The following is a 6,000-nucleotide window of genomic DNA, read 5'->3' as shown; positions in this document are numbered from 1 at the left end:
ATGTATTTTACAGTGGCCATTTTGAAAATCCAAAATGGCCGCCATACAGGTATCTCTCCAAATGTAAACATTGATTTTTAGTTTCCTTATGCTACAACCTTTCCAAAAATGTATAGGTTTGCTAATCTACCATGATTTTGAACGAAATATAATTTATTGACATAGTGAACCTGACTATACCGAAATAACTCATCCAGGTCACTGTCTGGTCTGGACTGCACAGAGAGAAAAAGCTGTGTTCCAAGTGAAGCATCACGCTTGAGCATTAGTAGGATCATTATGCTGACTAACCCCAAAAAAATTGCAAGAAAACGTTTTATGGTGTTTTCCTGTAGTATTTGGTCCAGAGAACAACATATCAAAAGTAGGCCGAAATTGGCTCACCAGAAAGGGTCCAAATTTGACCTCAAACAAGATGGCCGCCATCAGACCAAAATGTCCAATATATACGCATATCTTTTGAAACAAGCAGTTCTAAATCACTTTAAAAAGTAAAAATTAACCATAAAACATATTACCTTGGATGTCTTGCAGTTGACAGGAGTGTCCCAATGACGCCATGACGTCATTCGTTGCGTCATTACGTCATGTCATGACGTAATTACGTGTAATCTGATGAAAAATTCAAAATTTATGAAAACTGAGATTCACAGGAGTATTTGAAATAGTTTTTGTCCTTTACATCTGTATGATATGGCATCATCAAATCACCGATGACGTCAAGATGTTGATGCCTCAGCCACTCTCTTTATTAACATGCAGTTTCATATATGCAAAACGACATAGAGTTTGGTCAATGTATCCTATTTTTCTCAATTAGTTGGTACCCAGAATGTCATTCCAGTTGGGATACCATTACTGCTTTACAAAAAGAAGTCACAAATCAGTCCTCATTTTCATCTAAAATGGGAGCATGGTTCATATTTTCACAGTTGTCATCCTGGCAAGGTCCACAAGCCCCGGTGCGTTCAAGTCCGTACTTCTTACAACTACATCTAAATGTGTTGCATCCAGCTGAACAGTTGCAGTGAACCATTTTTAGCAGGATGTCAGGAGCAGGGTTATTGTCCATCATTACTGGTGTCAGTTTGTCACCTTGAATATCCCAGCCACATTTTGCAGGGTCCATGTTGTCACTATGGCCCATCCATTCCATGACTTGAAGGTAACTGCGTCTTGAGTGATGTTTTGTAGCTGAGGTTGTGGGGGGCAATCGCTCTGGGGTTACGAATGTCTTTGCTGTCACCACCTTTTTGCAGAGATGACTGTACCGCAATGATGCTAGAGAGTCGGACTTTGTCCCGTTAAACAATGATACCATTGCTTTGCACCCAGCACTTTCTACAGCAACGTGATCTGTGTCTGGTGCACAGAAAATCCTTGAAGAGGTACGCAATACAGAATCACCCTTGGTGACTTTTTGAAACACTGATTTTTTTTCCAACACCAAAGATTCTAGAGGTAGTGTCACACCCAGTGAATGCATGGGCAAACAACAAATCAGTACAGACATCATCCCCAAGTAACTTCTTCAAAATTTTGATATTGTACACATTTGGTTTCCCTTTGTCTGACCGAAAGTAGAGCTCCTTGCTGTCTATTTTCCCATGATATAGAAGTAATACTAGGAGATCTGTGTCTTCTCCGATAAGGGTGGTTGATTTGGTTTTGGACATCGTGACGGCTGCTTTTACTATGTCCACGTCGGCATCTCCCTCAGCCTGGACAACATGGCAGTGTTTTTGTCTCAGGCACATCGTAATTATATCAATTAGTGACTTTTTGTTCCTTTCATTGGAGAGGAAATCATCCTTCTTCCCCACGAATGTGGTCGTCTCTGTAATATTGACAGTATTTCTCACAGTTGTTGTCTTCCATCGCTGGTGGGTGTTGTCCTTTGTGCTGGGTCCTCCATATCCGTCGAAGACAACGGTTGCTTTACCATACAATTCTGTCGTAAAAGATGCGTAAGCATCAGCAACTGAACTGTATGTGCTTCCTTCAGTCCATTTCAGCCGATGTAGGAGGGAACCCCCGTCTAAGACGTAGTGCTCAGTCTTTGGAATAGACTGAAGGACAGCATCATCCTTAGAAGTAGCATGGTTCCGTATAGCCTCGAGAAGTGCGGGTTTGTCTGGCTTTCGTAGTTGTTGTTTAGCTTCGAACAAGGAGGGTGGATATGGGGAAAGTTCGTACTTCATCATCTCGTCTAAGTTTAGCTCTCCAGACTGTGACACAACCAGGAACCTCTGAAATAAGAGTGCTGGATCAATTGTTCTATCTTCAGTAACCTTGACAGCCCTTGCTGACGCCAAGGTCTTTACTTTAGTGTTGCATCTGTGTGAATAAGAAAATACCAACTGACTCTCCATTTTGGCAACAATTTCCAAACCAACAGTGAAAAAGTTGTGCACGTTCACATCATCATCAGCGTTTATCCCTGTTATAATGTTGCGCAATGTCGTCTCATCTGAGAATGGGCTATAGAGTCCAAGCATTGTGGCAAGTTTGGTCCGATCCTCTTTATCCCTCACTATTCTTGCAGAAGTTGCTTCTTTGTGCTGTTCGCTAGTTGTATATCGCATTTCACAAAATTCCTGCATGGCATAATTGTAGGCAGATGATACGGGAGAAGACATTGTCCAGATGGCCCTTTGGTGCTCTGATATTCCACTACCTCTTGTTAAACCCCCTGTACTTTTGAGTTACCTCATAAGCGTCTGTTCGATCAAGTCACAACCAAGACCAGCCCAGAACTTGTCGCTTCGCCGGATTACATGGTATCCACGCATTAATTTCTGAAACACTTCAGGGTTTTCGATCTCCAAAGCAGTCATCTTTTGGAGATACAGATAGGCAGACTTCAGGTAATTTGGGTGACCTGCAGCAGCAAATATCGGCAAACAATCAGATACAGCATGGATGTGCATTTGCCATGATCCTGTGCGATCAGCCTCAATAAACTCCCGGGCCACTCCCAACATTCTCTGATAGTTCAACCACAGTTTGCTCGTTTTGGAATTGTCAGCCAATTCAGACTTTTTTGAGGTGACTGCACGAACAATCTTTTCCATACAATCAGATCCAAGCACTCTGTCGACATCTATTTCACCATTCGCAGCTTGAGCCTAACCAGGAAAAACTATGTTAATGCACTCACCTACCTTTTGTTCTTTGGCATGACTGGGGTTCCCTTTATATAATTTAATGGCTAAAATGTCAGTAATACCATCTAAAATCTTCTTCATCTAAAATTTGCCACAAAAACTTGAAATTATGGAAAGCTACGTCATGACGTCATTATGACGTCATGACGCAATGAATGACGTCATGACGTCATTGGGACGCTTGTCAACTGCAAGACGTCCAACATAATACGTTTTATGGTTAATCTTTACTTTTAAAGTGGTTTAGAACTGCTTGTTTCAAAAGATATGCGTATATATTGAACATTTTGGTCTGATGGCGGCCATCTTGTTTGACGTTAAATTTTGACCCTTTCTGATGAGCCAATTTCGGCCTACTTTTGCTATGTTGTTCTCTGGACAAAATACTACAGGAAAACATCATAAAACGTTTTCCTGCAATTTTTTTAGGGTTAGCCCATTTATTTCATATTTTAACCCTACTACATGGAAACTTTGCTCTCCTTTTTCTTCTGTTCCTCTTGTTTAGCAAAGGTAGGGCCGAAGTTCCTCTTAATTGTGTCTGTTAGAGCAACAGAACAATTCACAAGACAGTCTCTAACATAGCACTCGTGCAGTTCTTTCCCCTTCTCAATGGCAGTGATGAAGCCCTGTGCTAAATCTGTACTCATGACTTCCCTTGTATCCATGGTCATGAGGTCTGGACCATTTTCATTCAGGAAAGGGTTGCCTTGAGCCCTCATGACTTGAGCCCTCATGAAGTAGAGAAACAACATCTTTGCTGAAGCGATGTTGAAGACCTCCTGATTCTTCATGATGTCCTATGTCTGGCAAATCAGCACCAATTTCAGCTTTTTTTTTTTTTTTTTGTATACTGAATCGAGGCTAGTGAAAGAGCTAACATTTATTTCACAAACAAATCAACCAGACAAACAAAATATACAAAAAGAGGGAGCGGAAGACAAGATGGGGAGAGAAGGGGAAGCACACAACCACAACATTTGAGAGCAGGGAGAAGTGTGGGAGGGAGAGGGCTTGGGGGCAGGAGGCGTGGGAAGGGGGGGGGGGGGGGGAGGGAGGTATAAAACACAAGGGCACCGAAATTAGCGGGGGTAGAATAGATCAAGGTTTTTGAGGTAGAATAGATCAAGGTAGAATAGATCAAGGATCAAGAATAGATCAAGGATCAAGAATAGATCAAGGATCAAGGATCAAGGGGTAGAATAGATCAAGATCAAGCTGCCTCTTCAAACTCAGCAATAGCTGTCATTCTGATGCCTCAGCCTGGGGTTGGGTGAAGGATGAAAAGAGCAAGCTGTATGCTCCATTATGGACTCTACTCCCAGATGCAAGCAAAGCATGTGTACTGCTTTTTCATTGTGGGTGCTCTAAAGCTTGCATGGGCAACTGCAAATGTTCAAAAGCATGCCTGCAGTGTACACTCCTCTGCCGATGCCAAGGTGGTTGCATCAATAATGATACCATCTAATGGTAGCTGACATTTGTTTGAACTGTAACTATTAGCCAATGAAGATTCAGCCAAACAGAGTCAGTCAATATAGCTGCCGGACTATTCAAAATGTTGGTCAAATATTAATTAAATTATGTTTCGAATAATTGTTATCTTTCAATGTGCTCCTTGATACTTTATCCAACAGATGTTAGAATAGACTGACGTATGGTGAATATATAATTACTTTTTTGCAGACATTATGTTTTGAGTACGTCATGAATGTCAGTTATCCTTGTTTTTGTCTATAGTTTGTGATATTCATCATGCCAGGCTACCATCTTAGCTCAGTCAAATCGATAAATTTCATTGATTGACTTAGATTGACCTTACTAGCTTGTTTGGTTGTTGACATCTCATTAAAAATATGACACATGCAGCAGCCATGTTGATTTCTCATATAACACTGAAAAACACTCAAGAGCTTTTTAAAATTTGTTTAAATATAATTCCTTGACCCAACAAGTATGCATGTTGACACAAGATTGATTTTCCTAGCTTGCTCAGGTATTGAGATATCATTGCATTATGTCGCAAATGGCAGCCTTCTTTTTTTTTTTGAAAAATTCAATATGGCTGCCACCTTAGCTCTTTAAAATTAACTTTATTATATTCCTGGACCCAACAAATATGGGTGAAGACACCAAATTTATCTTCCTAGCTTGTTTGATTATCAAGATATCATTAAAAGTATGTCGCGAATGGTGGCCATTTTAAATTTTCGATTAATTCAAGATTGCTGCCACCTGAACTCTTTCAAAGTTATATGATTTGTTGACCCCAAAAATGTGGGTGTAGCCACTGAAATGAACTCTTTAGCTATTTTAGTTTCCGAGATATTGTGGAAAATAAGTTCTTGATGGCGGCCATCTAGAAATCCAAGATGGCGGCCACAAAAGGGGCGTGGCAAAGTGCTTCCATCAATGTTTTTCATTGTCAAGGTCTAAGGTACTTGTGTGCCAAAATTCACACTTTTATCCGGAAGTGCACACTTCTGCACTAAGGTCCCCCACTAACACGGTAACTCATGGTAATGAGGTGATGGTCTGAGAAACCAGACGGGGAAATTTCATTGGTGGGGTAGAGGTTAGCAAATGGCAAATTTATATAAAATCTATCAAGCCTAGTGAGGGCCACCTGATTATAATTAGCAACCTTACACCAGGTAAATTGATGGGCGCCTGGATTTTGTATCCGCCAGATATCTTGAAAACCAAAATCTCTTATTATTTTAGATAAGTCTGGCTGGTCCGGGGTGAGGTTCTGCGCCATTCTGATCGCACTCAGGTTGCAGGATGCAATTAAAATCACTCCTCCCCCCCCCCCCCCCCCCCCCATTATGAT

The sequence above is a fragment of the Myxine glutinosa genome, chromosome 3, assembly GCF_964187855.1.
Source record: "Myxine glutinosa chromosome 3, kmMyxGlut1.1, whole genome shotgun sequence".
Lineage (NCBI taxonomy): Eukaryota > Metazoa > Chordata > Myxini > Myxiniformes > Myxinidae > Myxine > Myxine glutinosa.
This window is presented reverse-complemented; position numbering follows the sequence as displayed.